This window comes from Rhinopithecus roxellana, chromosome 6 (genome assembly GCF_007565055.1).
Source record: "Rhinopithecus roxellana isolate Shanxi Qingling chromosome 6, ASM756505v1, whole genome shotgun sequence".
NCBI lineage: Eukaryota > Metazoa > Chordata > Mammalia > Primates > Cercopithecidae > Rhinopithecus > Rhinopithecus roxellana.
The window spans coordinates 46,721,160-46,740,823 of record NC_044554.1 but is presented as its reverse complement, the minus strand read 5'-3'; the positions used below and the strand labels follow the sequence as shown (position 1 = coordinate 46,740,823).

At 47.1% G+C, this 19,664-nt stretch overlaps 2 protein-coding genes across 2 annotated transcripts in view; both read left to right on the top strand.

The window, feature by feature from the left end:
• LOC104672077 (myosin-16) overlaps window positions 1-1,076 on the top strand; it is a 76,405-nt gene extending 75,329 nt beyond the window's left edge. The window contains exon 43 of the mRNA XM_010375762.2: window positions 995-1,076. The gene's annotated coding sequence lies outside the window, so the exon portion shown is untranslated. The remainder of the gene's footprint in view (window positions 1-994) is intronic.
• A 15,747-nt stretch (window positions 1,077-16,823) lies between these two features.
• ARPC1A (actin related protein 2/3 complex subunit 1A) overlaps window positions 16,824-19,664 on the top strand; it is a 41,233-nt gene continuing 38,392 nt past the window's right edge. The window contains exon 1 of the mRNA XM_010375765.2: window positions 16,824-16,950. The gene's annotated coding sequence lies outside the window, so the exon portion shown is untranslated. The remainder of the gene's footprint in view (window positions 16,951-19,664) is intronic.

Genomic DNA, 19,664 nt, shown 5'->3' with positions numbered 1-19,664 from the left:
GGTCCCCTGCCCTGGCTTGGCTGGACCTGGTACAATTGCTCTGTCATAGCAAGGATCTATTTCCATGCCATCAGGCTGCCATCCTGCCACCAGAGGTGATGAGGCTGTGCCTCTGGGGTCTACTCTCCATGTCCTGATCTGTCCATTTTGTTTTTATTTAATCAGCCAGGCATGAAGGCAGGTCCCTGTAATCCCAGCTACTCAGGAGGTTGAGGCAGGAGAATTGTTTGAACCTGGGAGGCAGAGGTTGCAGTGAGACTCTGTCTCCAGAAAAATTTTTTTAAAAAAATTAAAACTGAAAAGGAAAAAAATTAAAAACATAAAAATAAAATATGTTAACAGAAATGTAAGAGAACAAATAAAACTGATCCTTCACTAGGCAGAGGAGAGAAGGGAATTCCAGACGGAAGGCCCAACACACACAAAAGTGCAAAGGTGGGAGGTACACAAGGGCACAGGCTGGCTGGAGTAGATGCGCTCAGGATGAGGCCAGAGACCGGCAGCACGGTGGGGGATGAAGCTAGCAGGGTAGAGTAGGCAGGGGTGAGACTGTGAATGGCTCTACTGGGTACAAATATTCCATAAACTCCATAAGGAAAGCTTACTAATTTTAAAAATCCATTTGTGGGAATGTGATGTGCAGTAGCTTTTCTTTCTTTGGAAGATGGTCACATCACAATAGCAAAACCCCTTGTGACACATCACAGGCAGGCTCTCAGGGAAAGCTCTGTATCCCAGGGCACTGCACTCTGGGCCCACCCAATGACTTGTAGGGGCACATTAAGCCCAAAGAAGGTGTCTCTTAACTCTCAGAACTTCATGCAGAACAAGCTAGGTATGACTCAACAGTATCCATTACTAAGAAGGAAGCCTTTGCAGAAGCTTCCTAAGCGTCTCAGGGAGCTGATGTCAGAGGAGCAAAGATGTCAGAGCTCCCAGCTCTGACCCACATGGACTTGCTCACCTTGCTCGCTATCTGTCTTTCTTTTTCCAGGGTAATACAGATCTCAACCGCGGTTCACTGAGAGGGAGAAAATACGAAAATGGAAAACTGGATCTGTCCTGAGAATGTTTACTATGCAAAAGAAAGTGCAAGCCAGGAAGAGACAGGTGGTGAAGAATAAAGAGTGCTATGGTGGAAAATGAGCTTGGGAACATAAATACCAGCCATTAGAGGAATGAAAATGAGCGGGGCTTCTCGGGGACAGCAGTAAGCATTTGGATGACAGTAACAATGGGTCTGTTTCAGTTAAGTTCCTACATGTTCATGTCAAGGACGGAATATGTAATGTCTGTGACCCGGCTGTTCTCTACAAAGAATTCCTCATGTGGACAATGTTAATGTCCCCATATAGCTTAAATAAAAGAAACATTAAAAAAAAATAGACCAACTGGAGCTTCTTGGCTTTTTTAGACAAAGAGTCTTGCTCTGTGGCCTGGGCTGGCGTGCAGAGGCACAGTCATGGCTCACTGCAGCCTTGAACTCCTGGGTACAGGCAATCTTCCTGCCTCTGCCTCCAGTCCAGTCCAGTAGCAGTACCGATGTCCAGCTCCGCCAGGCTAATTTTTATTTTTCTAGAGATGGGTTCTCACTATGTTGCCCCGGCAGGTCTTGAATTCTTAGGCTCAAGCAATCCTCCCACCTCAGCCTCCCGAAATGTTAGGATTACAGGTGTGAGCCACTACACTAGACTTGGAGCTTCTTTTTAAATGGAGAAATTTTATTTTCCTAAGACTTATCCAAAGGCAATTTTTACCACCGCCACATAAAAAAGTTTTGTTGCATCCCTATATACTAATTCACAGGCTTGTTTCTACTGGAAACCATGAAAACAATACAGTCTTGGTGAAGTTCTTTCCAAATTTTGAAAGTCTGTATCAGAGAAATGAAAACAAACTAGGTTTCTTAAACCCAAGAAAGTTACGGAATCTCCGGAGCAGGTCAAGTCCATCCAGGCTAATGCTCCACATTGCCCCCTGCACGTTCCGTCTCATCTCCCAGGATGTCCAGACACCAGTGGGTCAGCTCCGTGAGGGCAGGCAGGCAGCCGTTTTGTTCACTACTGTATCCTCAGCAACTAGAGACTGCCAGGGCTGAAGTGTGCACCCAGTAAACACATAAAGAGGAAATGAAAGAATGAGCTGCCTCCCAGGGCAGTGTCCTTCCTGACACTGCCAGAAAGTTCTTTCTTCAATCCAGATGAGACCTGCCCCCCGGTGACATCTGCATGCTGTCCTGCTCTTTCTTTCTTTTTTTAATTTTTTTGAGACAGAGCCTCACTCTGTCACCCAGGCTGGAGTGCAATGGCTCAATCTCGGCTCACTGCAACCTCTGCCTCCCAGGTTCAAGTAGTTCTCCTGCCTCAGCCTCCCAAGTAGCTGGGATTACAGGCACGTGCCGCCACGCCTAGCTAATTTTTGTATTTTTAGTAGAAACGGGGCCAGGCTGGCCCCGTTTACCATGTTGGCCATGTTGGACTCAAACTCCCGACCTCAGGTGATCCCCCCCACCTCAGCTACCCAAAGTGCTGGGATTATAGGCGTGAGCTGCTGGCCCCAGCCGCTGACCTGGTGTTTCTACCCAAAGCCCTACAGAACAACCTTCATGGAAGCCAGTTCTCAAGATAGGTCTCGACAAGTTTTCTCTTCTCTAGGCTGAACATTCCTGGGTCCGTCAACCTTCCCTCGTGTGGCAGGGTTTCTGTTGTGATCTAATACTCCTCGACCCTTTCCTTTCCTTGCCCTCCTAGTCTTTGGAGAGCTGCTGTGGGGGCAGTGCCATGAGGGAGGGCTCCCTGCCAGTTCCCAGCCCTCAGAACACACGGGCTCTCTGGGAATGGTGTGTCTTCCAGCATTCTGACCTCTCCCCAATCTGTTGGCAGGCAGAAATCACTGTGTGGGGTGGTGGAGAGAGGAACACTACTTCTTTGGTGTGTCCCTCTCCACCTTCACACCAGGGCACATCACCCCTATGATGGTTTTGAACTTGGCATTCTCGGCTGGGCAAGGTGGTTCATTCCTGTGATTCCAGAACTTTGCGAGGCCAAGGCAGGAGGACCACTTGAGGCCAGGAATTGAAGACCAACCTGGGCAACATATCGAGATCCTGTCTCTACAAAAAATGTAAAAATTAGCCAACGATGGTGGTGCACGCCTGTAGTCTCGGTTACTTGGGAGCCTGAAGAGGGAGGATCACTTGAGCCCAGGAGGTCGAAGCTGCAGTGAGCTCTGATTGCATCACTGCACTCCAACCTGGGTGACAAAGTGAGACCCGATCTCAAAAAAAAAAACAACTGGGCGTTCTCTAGTCGGAGCCCTGGGGGGAGCTTTGGTTCCTTCTATGCAATTGGACCAAATGTGATAACACTGCCCTCAGGTGGCAGGGTCTCTGACTGCTGCGTGTGGATTTCCCGGGAGACGCCAAATCACAGAATCTTGGAATTGTATATTACAAAATTCTAGGACTGGAAGGGGCATTTAAAGGGCATCCAGACCAACTCTGAGGCAGCTGGGGATTCCCCTCCATAATATCCCTGAAAAAAAAAAAGATAATCCAACTTCTACGTGAACCTTCCCAGTGAAAATAGGCAGCCCATTCCAGTTTTTAGTTTTGTTTTGAGACAAAACAAAACCAAAACTAGGGTCTTACTCTGTTGCCCAGACTGTAGTGCAGTGGTGTGATGATAGCTCACTGCAGCCTCAATCTCCCAGGTTCAAGCAATCCTCCCATCTCAGCCTCCTAAGTAACTTGAACTACCACGCCACTACACCCAGATGATTTTTTTGTTTTTTTTTTTTTTTTTTTTTTTGCAGAGATGGGGTTTCCCTATGTTGCCCAGACTAGCTTTGAGCTCCTGGGCTCAAGTGATTCTCCCGCCTTGGCCTCCCAAAGTGCTGGGATTACAGGTGTGAGCCACTGTGCCTGGCCCCATTCCAGTTTTGACTAATGATTATGGTCAAAAAGTCCCCCTTAATATTGAATGAGAATATATGTCCCTGCATTTTGCCCTTACTTTGCTCCAGCCTTCACCTCTATAATTACATAAGTCAAATCTGTACACTCTGAAGTCAGACAGATACAGGTTCCGCTTTCCCAGCAGTGTGACTTTGCAATTAGACACTTGCCCAGTTTCTTCTAGCATTCCATAGGACTTCAACACTTGTCCTCCGGCTAGGGATTTGTCATGAAAAGGTCAACCTTGAGTTATGGTTGAATCAAAGGCTAAAAGGGAACCTGTCAGCTATTATAAGGGACTCTTCTTCCCACTTCTTCCTGAGCCCTGGCTTAAGCTAATAAAAAAATGTATTCTGTAGCTTTGCAGTAATAATTCCATAAAATTTCCCTCTACAGATATTTTTTGTTTGTTTGTTTGTTTGTTTTTTGAGATGGAGTTTTGCTCGTTACCCAGGCTGGAGTACAATAGCACAATCTCAGCTCACTAGAACCTCCACCTCCCAGGTTCAAGTGATTCTCATGCCTCAGCCTCCCAAGTAGTTGGGATTACAGGCGCCCACCACCACACCTGGCTAATTTTTGTATTTTTAGTAGAGATTTTTTAGAGAGATTTAGTTTCACCATGTTGCCCAGGCTGGCCTCGAACTCCTGATCTCAGGTGATGCACCCACCTCGGCCTCCCAAAGTGGTGGGATTATAGGTGTGAGCCACTGCGCCCAGCCTACAGATATTTTTTAAAAGCAACTTTAAATAAGGCAGCAATAAAGTAACCAGACTGAAGGGAGAAATGCATTATGGGAATTAGGTCTGGTGATCAGAAAGGCTCCTGTAGGAGTAGGTACAGGGTGCAACAGGAGAGGCACTCGGCCCAGTCTTGGAGGATAAAGGAACGTGTCTGGAAGAAGTCATGTCTCTGCTGAAGCTTAAGGATGAGTAGGAGTTAGGCATCCAGGGGAGAGAGGGCTTGTGGGAAGGGAGAGTGGAAGAGCAGGAGGAGGTAGGCAGGGTGTGTCAGCTAAGAGTGTGCTTGGCTGCAGGTGGCAGCACACTGAGCCAACAATGGCATACGTGGCAGAGACATTTAACGATCTCACACACGCACACACCCCACTCCGCCCTGGCAGATGGTTTCAGAATGAGTGCAGTGTGAAAGCACCAGGTCCCCACCTTTTCATCCTGCAGCATCCTTGGGCCTGTCAAGGCGATTGCCACAGCGTTAGGCATCATATCTTCCTCTGCCATGTTTAAGCCAGTAAAAAGATACAGGCTGGGCGCGGGGCTCACACCTGTAATCCCAGCACTTTGGGAGGCCGAGGCGGGGGGATCATGAAGTCAGGAAATCGAGACCATCCTGGCTAACACAAGGAAACCCTGTCTCTACTAAAAATACAAAAAAATAGACAGGCGTGATGGCAGATATCTGTAGTCCCAGCTACTCGGGAGGCTGAGGCAGGAGAATGGCATGAACCTGGGAGGCGGAGCTTGTAGTGAGTCCAGAACGTGCCATCCTCCTTTTTTTTTTTTTTTTTTTGGAGACGGAGTCTTGCTTATCACCCAGGCTGGAGTGCAGTGGCGTGATCTCGGCTCACTGCATGCTCTGCCTCCCGGGTTCACACCATTCTCCTGCCTCAGCCTCCTGAGAAACTGGGACTACAGGTGCCCACCACCACCCCCAGCTAAATTGCAAAATACTATTTCAAATCAGAACCAGTGACTAAGAGTAAATGTCTGTTATTTTTCACCGTGTTGGCCAGGATGGTCTCCATCTCCTGACCTCGTGATACGCCTGCCTCGGCCTCCCAAAGTGCTGGGATTACAGGCGTGAGCCACTGTGCCCAAACTCTTTTTTTTTTTTTTTTTTTTTGAGATGGAGTCTCGCTCTGTGCCCAGGCTGGAGTACAGTGGTGCGATCTCGGATCACTGAAAGCTCCACCTCCCGGGTTCACGCCATTCTCCTGCCTCAACCCCCAGAGTAGCTGGGACTACAGGCGCCCGCCACCACAGCCAGCTAATTTTTTTGTATTTTTAGTAGAGATGGGGTTTCACAGTGTTAGCCAGGATGGTCTCGATCTCCTGACCTCATGATCCGCCCGCCTCGGCCTCCCAAAGTGCTGGGATTACAGGCGTGAGCCACCGTGCCCGGCCTGAACTTACCATCCTTTTATCAAGGAGTACATTTTTTTTCCAGAAGCTCCCCATGAAATGAACTCGTGTTGATTAGCAGAAATGGTGCACACTGCCATCCCTAAACCAATTAGCGGCAAGTGGGAATGGGCTTGCTGCATTAGACATGGACCAATCGTGGTTCATTTCCCGGACTTGGGGAGGGCCTAGCTTCCCTGAGAGCCACCAGAACAAAAGTAGAGAAGCCATGTAGGGAAAGGTGTTGTGCGGGCAGCCAGTGTCCACCACATAGACGATGTGGTCAGAGACAAAGGTGACAGATCACAGAGACCTCTGTGACTTGTTATGGGGTGCAGACTTTATTCTAAGGGTGAAAGAGATGTGTCCAGTGGTTTCCTCATGATCCGATTCAGGTCCTCTATATAATGTAGGTGAAGTTGTATCTCACCTGCTGCATCACACTGGAAGACACATGATGCCAACCTAAACTCTATTCATGATGTCAACTTTGATCACTTGATTAAGGTGTCTACCTCCATCAAGGAACATTCTAGAAAACAACTGGTGTGGGCTGTTTAAGACTCCCAGCTCCACCAGGTGCAGTGGCTCATGCCTGTAATCCCAGCACTTTGGAAGGCTGAGGCTGGCAGATCACAAGGTCAGGAGTTCGAGACCAGCCTGACCAACATGGTGAAACCCCCGTCTCTACTAAAAAGACAAAAATTAGCCGGGCGTGGTGGCACACGCCTGTAATCCCAGCTACTCAGAAGGCTTGAATCGCTTGAACCCAGGAGGCAGAGGTTGTAGTGAGCCGAGATTACACCACTGCACTCCAGCCTGGGTGTGCAGACTTCGTTTCAAAAAGAAAAAAAAAGACTCCCAAATCCACAAAAGTCAAAACAAAAAACAAACAAACAAAAAAAGGCTGAGGACCTTGTCTCTAGTCCCAGCTACTTGGGATACTTGGGAGGCTGAGGCAGGGTCACTTGGGCCCAGGAGTTCAAGGCTGTGGTAGCTATGATCGCACCTGTGAATAGCCACTGCACTCTATCCTGGGCAACACAGCAAGACCCCATCTCAAAAAAAAAAAAAAAGACTGAGGTGAAGAACTGTTCCAGATTAGACTAAAGAAACATAAGAACTAAGTGCAACAATTGATCTCAGATTAGTTCCAGGATTGAAGGGGGAAAAAAAAGCTAGAAAGGACATTATTGACCAGGCACAGTGGCTCATACCTGTGATCCCAGCACTTTGGGTGCCTGACGCAGGCAGATCACTTAGTCCAGGAGTTTGAGACCAGCCTGGGCAACATGGTGAAACTCCGTCTCTACTAAAAACACAAAACTTAGCCGGGCATAGTGGCCCGCACCTGTAATCCCAGTTACTCAGGGGGTTGAAGCACGAGAATTGCTTGAACCCTGGAGGCAGAGGTTGCAGTGAGCTGAGATCGCACCACTGCACTCCAGCCTAGGCGACGGGGCGAGACTCTGTCTGAAAAATGAAAAAAAAAAAAAAAAAGTAGAAAAAGACATTATTGGCACAAGTGAAATTTGAATATAAACTTCTAACGAACATATTAATTTGTTACATTAAGATTTGTAATTAATGTATTTATTATTATAGTAAATAACATTGAATTAATGTTAAATGTCCTAAATTTAATTGTATTACAGTTGTTAAAGAGAAGTTCCGTGTTCTCCAGAGATACATACTAAAGTATGAGGAGTGAAGAGTCTCATGTCTGTGACTTACAAATGACTCAACAAATAATAATATCACTATTACTATTACACGGATACATATATAAAACATATATATATATGAGAAAGAGAGAGAGAAAATGTGACAAAATGTTCAGAACTGGTAAATTTAAGGAAACAGGTATATTGATATTCATTATTCTCACATATTTTGCAACTTTTCTGTAGGTTTGAAAGTTTTTAAGGAAAAAAAGGAATACATAGGAGGTGGAGGTGCTATGACTTGGTAACTAACTTTCTGGGGGCCATTAATCAATCTGTGGTGGATGATGATACCTCGGACTGAGAGGTAGAGGAGAGCAGAATCTGAGGTGGGGAGCAGAGGGAAACACCAGGTTTGACATGGATTGAACTGAGGTGGGAGGTGATGAGACACCAGGTGGAGACTCTCAGGAGCAGTAAGAATTAATAGGGGTCAGGAACAAACTGAGACACAGATCTGCGGGTTGGCAGCCTATGGGTGGTGGCTGAAGCCAAGAGCCTGTGAGATCACTTAGAGGGCAGATGTGGATGGGCCAATATTCTTAGGCTCACTCGCACTTACAGTTCAGGTGCAGAAGTAAGAATCAAGCAAGAATGGTTACACTCATGAGCAAACCAGCTATTTCATTTAGGGTTCCTATAAAAACAACCATTAGACTTGCGATTTTCTACCACTTTACATTTCCTCCTAGAGACACTCTTCTATTGGTTAACTTCTCTCCAGGTGGGGGATTATGAGGCTTTTGTCAACATCTTCCTGGGGAGTGTGATATGGTAAGAAGCCTACAAATATATTTGTGATATAAGCATGCAAAACAGAGGTACGCTGTATGCTACATTTAGAACTATGATCCTCCCAGGTTAATTCATTCCTGAAAACAATTCTCAGATCAAATAAGCCTATATGAAGTTATTTTAAATGAGAAAATAGGAATGTATTCCCAGCCTGTCCAGAAACTCCACTTTCTCCAAATATCACTAAAACCCTCTTAAACATCTATAAAACAATTCTCCAAACATTTCTGCATAATATAGACATTTAAACATGAATTATCTAATTATTTAACACTTAATGAACTCCATGGTGATTATGTTTGCAATAGTACACAATGATATGCACTCTATTGAATGAGAATTAGATATTCTCCCCAACCTGCAACTAACATGTACAGTAAACAACAACATAATAATGAGTTAAAGATAGATAATTAAATGCAATAAGATTTAGCAAACTGAAATGGACAAATGGGATTCTTCTTTTAAATGGCTACTTGCCAAATGATTCTGGTAATGGAGCATGGGGCAACAGACAACCCTCCCATTAGTGATCATTAGAAAAGTAGACAAAATATACAAAATATCTACTCAAAGATAAGCGAGCACTAATGAGACAGTAAATACCTACCAGGTCAATGTCCAAGAGAACAGAGTACGTAAGAGACTGAGCCCATCAGTAGGACTGTTTTACCCCAAGGGCTACTTGCTGATTCCAGAACAGGTGGCTGAGAGCCTAAGCAGTACTTTTTTTCTTTTTTCTTTTTTTTTTTGAGAAGGAGTCTCGCTCTGTCACCCAGGCTGGAGTGCAGTGGCGCCATCTCAGCTCACTGCAACCTCCACTTCCCGGGTTCAAGAGATTCTCCTGCCTTAGCCTCTGGAGTAGCTGGGATTACAGGCGTGCGCCACGACGCCCAGCTAATTTTTGTATTTTCAGTAGATACAGGGTTTCATCATGTTGGCCAGGCTGGTCTCAAACTCCTGACCTCAGGTAATCCACCTGCCTCGGCCTCCCAAAGTGCTGAGATTACAGGTGTGAGCCACTGCACCCGGCCCTAAGCAGTACTTCTGACAGCCTTTCAGGGGTCTGGGGCCCTCCAAAGATGGGGAGTCTTGGGAAATACCTGTTACACTAGTCAGGGTTCTCTAGAGAAACAGAATAGGAGATATTATATAGAGATATAGAGACATGGAAAATTGACTCACGCAATTATGAAGGTTGGCAAGATCAAAATCTGCAAAGCCAGTGTCCCAGTTCAAATCTGAAGGTTGGAAGCTTCTGCAGAACCAGAAAAGGCCAATGTTCTAGTTCAAAAGGCTCACCTGAGCCCAGGGGTTTGAGGCTATAGTAGCTATGACCACACCTGTGAATAGCCACTGCACTCCACCCTGGGCAACACAGCAAGACCTCATCTCTGGAAAAAAAAAAAAAAAAGACTGAGGTGAGGAACTTCCAGATTAGACTAAAAAGAATTAAGTGCAGCAATTGATCTTGGATTGGCTCCAGGATTGAGGAAAAAAAAAAAAATGACATCAGGAAGGAGAATATTCTCTTACTCAGGAGAGGGTAAGACTTTTGTTCTATTCAAGCCTTCAACTGATTAGATGAGGCCCACCCACATTAGGGAGGCCAATCTGCTTTATTCAGTCTACTGATTTAAACGTCAACCTCACCCCAAAGCATACTCACAGAAACACCCAGAATCATGTTTGACCAAATATCTGGGCACCCTGCGGCCTAGTCAAGTTGACACATAAAATGATCCAAGCATGACATACTAAGAAATATAGGTCGGGCACAGTGGCTCACGCCTGTAATCCCAGCACTTTGGGAGGCCAAGGTGGATCACTTGAGGTCAGGCATTCAAGACCATCCTGGCCGACAGGGAGAAACCCCATCTCTTCTAAAAATACAAAAAATTAGCCAGGCATGATGGCACACGCCTATAGTCCCAGCTACTTGGGAGGCTGAGACAGGAGAATTGCTTGAACCTGGGAGGTGGAGGTTGCAGTGAGCCGAGATCGCGCCACTGCACTCTAGCCTGGGCAACAGAGTGAGACTCCATCTCAAAATAAATAAATAAATAAATATATATATACACACACACACACACACATATATATATATATATTTGGTTTCTGACATAGAGCTTTTAAAATTGTTATACTATCCTGTATAATAGGGGTGATAGGAACATCTTTCTTTTTTTTTTTTTTTTTTGAGACAGTCTTGCTGTATCCCCTGGCTGGAGCGCAGTGGGGTGATCTCGGCTCACTGCAACCTCCGCCTCCCGGGTTCAAGTGATTTTCCTGCCTCAGCTTCCTGTGTAGCTGGGATTACAGGTGCCTGCTACCACGCCAGGCTAATGTTTGTATTTTTAGTAGAGACAGGGTTTTGCCATGTCAGCCAGGCTAGTCTTGAATGCCTAACCTCAGGTGATCCACCCACCTCAACCTCCCAAATTGCCGGGATTACAGGTGTGAACCACCGTGCCCAGCCTAACATCTTTTGTTATAAATATTTGGTTTTAGATCCCAGTTCCTCACATAGGAGATTTTAAGCCCCTTGGAATCTCTGGTGTCTTTTTGTATGCTAATGAGACCACGGGTGGATGACGGTGCTAGATGGCTCCAGAATGAAACTAATTGCCTGAGGAACCAACCCTGTGCCCTGTGATTAGAGGGTAGGAATTTTCAGTCCCACCCCTCAACCTCCAGGGATGAGAGGAGCTGGAGATTTCAATTACCAATGGCCAGTGATTTAATCATCATGCCTACGTTATAGAACATCCATAAAAACCTTAAATGATGAGGTCTGGAGAGCATCTGGGTTAGAGAACACGTGGTGGTGCTGGGAGGGTGGTGCGCCCAGAGAGGATATGGAAGCTCTGTGCCCCTTCCCACACACCTCGTACTTGTCCATCAGTAACTGAAACATCTTTTGTTATAATATTTGGTCTTAGCTCCCAGTTCCTCACACAGGAGCTTTTAAGACCTTTGGAATCTCTGGAGTGGTAAGTGTCTCTCTCTATGCTAACGAAATGACTGGTGGATGAGGGTGCTAGATGGCTCCAGAATGAAACCACCTTTTATTAAAATAATCTAAGCTTTGCATAACATGGAAAAATGTGTCGGAAACAAAATGTCTAAGTGGCTCTGGCCTCGAGGAGATTTACATGTTCGTGGATTACAGATTTCATTTATCAAATTAGGTAAGTAATACAGGGAATTCCCAAGTATGCTTGTGTGCTTGTCTTACAAGTATGGTATTTGTGATAGTATGCTATTTATACATACCACCTGAGACTACCCTATGCCCCTAGATATCCCGTGACTGTTCCCATCTCTGTCCTATGGAAATGAGCTGAGTGAACAGTGGAAAAAATCACATGCATTTTTCAGTTCACCTGTATTGAACTGTACAGAATCCTTTCCATAGGAAGCCTTCCCCACTGGGACCATGCCCAGCAATTAGGACAATATCTAAAGCATAAGGATGATTGTTAACTAGTAACACAGAATACGCATTAATAGTTTGGTCCTTTTGTTTATAGCTTTTATTGGCATTGATTCAGTATTTCCAACAGTCTTTTTGGTGACTAGATGGCAGACACTATTGGCAGATCTGCAGTAATTGTTCACCGTTTCAGCTGTTGGCACAAGCAAAAAACAATCTTCTGACTCTCCAACTCCACATTCCAGTTATTAAATCAAGCTCTCCTGAAAAGGAAATCCTTACGCCTTTACAAACATGTAACCTTCCTAAACTATGATGGATTATGTTCCTGACGTGTCTATATAAGCCCCACCTTCCATTCTCAACTAGCAGTAACCTCTGTGTCCTTTGACATCCAGATTGTTCGCCTTCATTCATTCTCACTTCCATTCAAGGAATGTTAACCAGGACCTTCCAGGTTCAAGGTATTGTGCATTTCCTCGTATTTAAAATTATTTTAGCAGCATCCCCGGTCTATAAAATAGGATAAAATAATTTGTGGACTGGTCATATCCTAACCTCTAAATTATTTGAGAACAGAAGGATCTTACTCTACTCATTAACACAATACTTGGCACTTGGTGAGTATTTATTAAATATTTGATGACTTGAATCTTGACCAAATTCTAATTCAACTCAATTTCAATTCCAATCCAATCGGCAAAGCAAACAAAATCACCCACAGTAGTGGCCAACCCCTCCCTCCCTTCCATTGCCCACTTCTAAGTACCACCTTCCCTGGCACTAATTGTGAAGTCTAATTAGGGAAAAAGAGTCAGGATGGTGGGAGCAGGGGAAAGCAAAGAAGAAGCAGGTAAACTACAAGTCTGCCATTCTTCATGGTCCAGACACACAGCCCTCTTCTGCAAATAACTCACAATCTTCCTGCGCCCAACGATTACAGCATAAACACTATTCCATAAAAATCCCCAGCAAGCCTTTCTTTGCAGTCGGCTGCTCTTCTGCTGATTCTGCCTGTTGCCTTCTCGTATCTTCCTACTTTCTCTAACAAATCTGCCTTTGTCTACAACTGTCTTGGCAAATCCTTTTACTCACAAGCCACCCAGACAGCCGCCCCTCACCCATGATACTAATTTTTTAAAAGGTTGAGTCTGCATTTTGGATACTACATCACACATGCCTTAAAAATAAACACTAAAACTCACTCACCCTCCTTAGAACCCTGATGGTTGGCTTTTATAGCAGGGCATGATGGTATAACAGGTAAGGCCAGAGCAGGTGGCCAGTCCCGCAACCCTTCCTTGTATCAGAACCTTCAGGTTTCAGGCCAGGTGTGATGGCTCATGCTTGTAGTCCCAGCACTTTGGGAGGCCAAAGGTGTGTGGATCACTTGAGGCCGAGAGTTCAAAATCAGCCTGGCCAACATGGCAAAATCCCATCTTTACTAAAAATACAGTAATTAGCTAGGTGTGGTGGCGCACGCCTGTAAGCCCAGCTACTCCGGAGGCTGAGGCATGAGAACCGCTTGAACCAGGGAAGTGGAGGTTGCAGTGAGCTGAGATCACGCCACTGCACTCCAGCCTGGGCGACAGAGCAAGACATCGTCTCAAAACAAAACAAAACAAAACAAAAAAAACCCTCAAGTGTCAAAATACGCTGGTCCTTTTTCTTCAGTTACAGAATAGGTGGTTTAACTTTAAGAGCCCCGCTTAGAGCTGAGATTCTACCATTTGGAATGACTCATAAAATATCAAGTGGGCCGGGTGTGGTGGCTCACCCCTGTAATCCCAGCACTTTGGGAGGCCGAGGCGGATGGATCACGAGGTCAGGAGTTCAAGACCAGCCTGACCAACATGGTGAAACATTGTCTCTACTAAAAATCAAAAATTAGCTGGGTGTGGTGGCGTGCGCCTGTAATCCCAGCTACTCAGGAGCCAGAGGCAGGAGAATCGCTTGAAGCTGGGAGGCAGAGGTTGCAGTGAGCTGAGATCACCCCATTGCATTCCAGCCTGGGTGATAAAGCAAGACTCCATCTCAAAAAAAAAAAAAAAAAAAAAAAAAAGTGAAATGCATCAAAAGGTAAGCTTTGGTTAGGCTAAACTGCAAAATACTATTCCAAATCAGAACCAGTGACTAAGAGTAAATGTCTGTTATTTTTCTGGGGCTAACATTTCTTGTCACTTATCATAAAGTCTGGTATTAATTTGCATTTGTCACTCTCGTCTATTCAGATTATAAATTCCATCAAAGCAGTATGCGTTCCTTGTAAAGAGGTGGGATCTTCATAAACTCCTCTACATACTTGGAAATTGATTCATGTAACTTGCAGACACACAAGAAACCCTGCTTTCCACAACTGCTGTCCTCCCTTTCCCAAGCTGTCTCTTGGAGACCGTAATGAATTTACAATGGTCTTTATGCTCCATCTGCTCGATTACCCTATGACCAAAGACTTTGTAACCATGGGGCAGAGTTTAAATCAGTGACTTTCAGTGCAGAGGTGCTCCATGAACAGCTGGATTCACTAACTCAGTGGTCCCCAATCTTTTTGGCACCAGGGATCAGTTTCATGGAAGACAATTTTTCCACAGACTAGACGGCAGGGGCAGGGAGAGAGGGGTGGGATGGTTTTAGACCATCAGGCATTAGATTCTTATACGAGCATGCAACCTAGATCCCTCACATATGCAGTTCACAATAGGGTTCACTTTCCTATGAGAATCTAATGCCCCCACTGATGCAACAGGAGGCAGAGCTCAGGCGGTAATGCGAGAGATGGGGAGCGGCTGTAAATACAGATGACACTTCGTTGGCTCGTCTTGCTCACCTCATGTGCCAATGGGTTCCTAAAAGGCAACAGACCAGTACCCGTCAGCCGCCAGGAGGTTGGGGACCTCTGCACTAACTCCAAAGAGCATAGCGGGTCTGGTGGGGCACGGTGGCTCACGCCTGTAATCCTAGCACTTTGGGAGGCTGAGGCAGGCGGGATCACCTGAAGTCATCAGGAGTTCGACACCACCGTGGCCAACATTGTGAAACCCCGTCTCTACTAAAAATACAAAAATTCGCCGGGCATGGTGGCGCGCGGCTGTACTCCCAGCTACTCGGGAGGTTAAGGTAGGAGAATCGCTTGAACCCGGGAGGCAGAGGTTACAGTGAGCCGAGATGGCGCCACTGCACTCCAGCCTGGGCGACAGAGCAACACTCCGTCTCAAAAAGAACAAAGCGGTCTGAAATTGAGAGTTTGACAAGTACACCTACGTAAACCTCACCTTACAACCAAGCATTGGGATAAAACTTGTAAATACCAAAGGGAAGGAGAGAAGCCCTTGGTTGGCCTGGCACGGGTGGGCTCACACTCAGCGCTTTGGGAAGCAGAGGCTGGAGGACTGCTTGAGCCCAGGGGCTCAAGACCAGCCTGGACAACATAGGAAAACCTCATCTCTACAAAAAATACAAAAATTAGCCAGACACAGTGGCTCACACTTGTAATCCCAGGGCTTTGAGAGGCCAAAGAGGAAGGACAACGGCCGGGCGCGGTGGCTCACGCCTGTAATCCCAGCACTGTGGGAGGACGAGACGGGCGGATCACATAGGAGATCGAGACCGTCCTGGCTAACACAGTGAAACCCTGTCTCTACTAAAAAAATACAAAAAACTAGCCGGGCGTAGTGGCAGGCGCCTGTAGTCCCAGCTACTCGGGAGGCTGAGGCAGGAGAATGGCGTAAACCCGGGAGGCGGAGCTAGCAGTGAGCTGAGATCTGGCCACTGCACTCCAGCCTGGGCGACAGAGCGAGACTCCGTCTCAAAAAAAAAGAGGAAGGACAGCTTGAGCCCAGGAGTTCAAGACCAACCTGAGCAACACAGCAAGACTGTGTCTCTACCAAAAAATAAAATAAAAATTAGCCAGGCGTGGTGGTGCACTTGTAGTCCCAGCTACATGGGGGTGCTGAGGCGGGAGGATCGCTTGAGCCCAGGAGTTCCAGGCTGCAGTGAGCTATGATCGCGCCACTGCACTCCAGCCTGGGCTACAGATCGAGAACCTGTCTAAAAAAAGAGAAAAAGAAAGAAAAAAGAAAAGCTCTCGAGTAGCCCCATCTGAGGGGCTGGGGCTGCTCCAGAATTTCTACGGGTTCAAGGGCAGCAGCCTGGGTGCAGGTGGGGATCAGGGCATTTCTCAGAAGCTGCATCTGCGGCACAGGCTCTGTCCTCTGTGAATTGGGGGCCTTGCCAAGTTCCCCCAACCCTTTTTCCCTGAGGCGCCATCTTGGCAGTAGGGAACAAGTGATTCTGCCCCAGGAAGGGTCGAGAATGTTCCCGGGGGGCTTCCGGGGTTTTCCATAGAGGGATCACCGCGGGGGCGGAGGCTCCCTGCAGGGAGCAGCGCTGAGGTCGACTGGCTCTGACCTTGGCTCTCTGAAGGGAGAAAAACTTAATCGTTCGTCAGGTCCAAGAGCTCCAAAGACCCCCAATCCTCAGTCACTCATCTCCTGACAAAAGAACTTGCGAAACTGCCAAGGCGCCACACTTCGGCTCGCGATTGTGAGGAAATTAGTTGAGGAACGGAGTGAGATGACCATGCCGCTTCGCCAGCACTTGCCAGGGGTTCCGTGGGGCCGCATTTCCTCTGAAGGGCCGCCACCGGTACCAAGTCGATCGGACAGCGTAACCTCCTGCTCCACAGACTGCCTAGCCCCGGACTGCACGCCCGAGTTGTGCGCATGTGCGGACGGCCCGCGCGGCCGCAACGCGCAGGCGTTGTGGCCACTTCCGGGATCTGTCAGCCGCTCCCTCTGGGCTTCCGTCCTCCGCCCGCGCCCGCCGGAGCCTGTTCGCGTCGACTGCCCAGAGTCCGCGAATCCTCCGCTCCGAGCTCGTCCGGACTCCCCCGATCCCAGGTAACGGCCAGCAGGGGCGAGCGTCTCAACCTATCAGCCTCTCTTGTCCAGGCCTGGCGCCGGACTTGGAACTGCGGGGGCAGTGAGACGGGGTCTTAGGCCGCGGGGCCCCGAGGCTGAGGCGCGGCCGGGTCTCCCGGCCCGGGCCTCCTGAGGGGGCGGGGATCCCCTTTCTCTGTGGATCCCCTGGAGCTTCTCTCAGGATGTTCGAGCTCCTAGCCTCCTCCGATGACCGAATTAACGGCCCCTTCTTCTCCCCCAGGGTCCTACTTGCATCTCTGCTGGGGGCATTTGTCACTGTCTTTAAAATTGTGTCAAGCAGAAGGATCTCCCCTAATCGAGCGATCTGCGGGACTTTTCATCTCTTTAGCGCCTAGAGTCGATCCCTGCATACAATAGGCGCCCATAGGATGTTTGCCTGCTCTCTAGGGCAGCCCTCAATCCTTCAGTTATTGGGGAACCTTCCCGATCTCGAGAAAAACCTTCTCCCGAGTTCTTTAAGATTCCCCTGCATGAGCACCGCCTTCCCCCAAGTCAAAATTTCTCCCTTCTCGGCGCTCTTATTCGCTTGTTGGAATCTTTTATGCCAATCCTGGCACCGCCACTTTTGCTGGGTGATCCTGGGAAGATGCTTCTCTGTGCCTGTTTCCTCATCTGCAATAAAAAGATTCTTACCGTTTTGCTAAGGATCAAATGAGCTTATTTGCGTAAATTGCTTAGAATAGTTCCTGGCCCAGAGTATATATAGCTAATCAATAAATATTAGCTATTATGACTGCTTCTGGGCATTCTATGCATGTCCGTCTTCCTTTCCTTTTCTACCTCCTCCACTCTCCCCAAACACCAACCCTCCAGACTTGAAGACCAGAATGGTGTCAGCCTTATTTATGTTTCTGGCCCCATCCCGGTATTTAGAACGCTGCTGGGAACATGATAGGCACTTAATCATTTATAGCTTAGAATCTTTGATTATAAAGCCATCTGTTTTGCAGCTTTGGAACCTTCTGTCTATGTCAACTCATAGCTTAAATTGCCGAGATTATCTTAGTTCTGCCCTCTCTTCTCAATTTTATCTAATCTTTCGGTTTCACATAGGGCCTGGGTTTTCAGGTATCTAAAAACAAAGGAGGGGCATCAGTCAGGAAGGTGTTTTTGTCCTGTTAGGGAGTGGGTAACTGTGTGGCTGTTGTTTCCTTTTTTGTGTGTGTCCTGCAGCCTCGACCTCCTGGGCTTAAGAGATCCTCCCACCTCAGCCTCCTGAGTAGCTGAGACTACAGGCATGTGCCACCACGCTGGGCTAATTTTCATTTATTTTTATTTATTTATTTTTGGAGATAGAGCCTCACTCTGTCACCCAGGCTGGAGTGTGGTGGTGTGATCTCGGCTCACTGCAACCTCCACCTCCTGAGTTGAAGCGATTCTCCTGCCTCAGCCTCCGGAGTAGCTGGGACTACAGGCATGAGCCACTGCGCTTGGCTGATTTTTTTTTTTTTTTCTTTTTGTATTTTTTGTAAAGACTCCATATGTGGCCCAAGCTGGTCTGGAGCTCCTGAGCTCAAGCTATCCTCCCACCTCGACCTCCCAAACTGCTGGGATTTGGGGTGTGAGACACCACACCCAGCTTATATGGCTATTTTCTCCCACAAAGTATTCGGAGATCTTCTGGAGTACATCTGTTAATCACAGTTAAAGGAAGGGACCATTTTGGAAAACTCCTATTTTGGATGGGGAGTGGTAATACTTTGATCTAATTGTCTCATCCAATGCTGAAACAAATCCTACATAAAGAAGTTTAAAATGGCCTGTCTGAACGTTGAGGAGGGTGTGGTGACCTTGTTGGAGTACTTGATGTTGCTAGATTGGGTAATGAGAGTGATTAGGAACTAGGTGAATCACAGTCTTAAAAACTGACCCTAAATAGGGGATGGAAATTCCCACTTGTGTGAATACTTTCAAGCTCCAAAGGAGTAGGGCCAAGAATTTATAGCATATGTCAACGTTTCCAAGCTGGAGGAAACTAACTGGTGGGTTCTATGGTTGGTTTAAAAGCCTTGGGTTGGCCAGGCGCAGTGGCTTACGCCTGTAATCCCAACTCTTTGGGAGGCTGAGGCGGGTGGATCACCTGAGGTCAGGAGTTTAAGACCAGCCTGACCAACATGGAGAAACCCGTCTTTACTAAAAATACAAAATTAGCCAGGCATGGTGGCACGCACCTGTAATCCCAGCTACTTGGGAGGCTGAGGCTGGAGAATCACTTGAACCCGGGAGACAGAGGTTGCGGTGAGCTGAGATCGCGCCATTTCACTCCAGCCTGTGCAACAAGAGCAAAACTCCATCTAAAAAAAAAAAAAAAAAAAAAAAGCCTTGGGTCAAAGGAAGAAAGGGAACCTACTGGCATGTATTTTCAGGCTACGCTCTGTACTACTTGCTTTCACATGTTGTCTCATTTAATTCTCCTTGTGATGTCAGTGGTATATCCACTTTACAGAAGAAAAAAATGATATTTAGACATGTCAAGTGACTTGCCCAGGGTCTCATAGCTAGTGTGTGTCAAAAGCCAGGGTTCAAATCCAGCCTCGGCTTCAGAGCCCATGGCTAGCCATACATCAGAATGACTCTGTATTCAGTGTGATAGATAAAGAAAAGGGATGAGGGGGCCGGGCGCGGTGGCTCACGCCTGTAATCCCAGCACTTTGGGAGGCTGAGACGGGCGG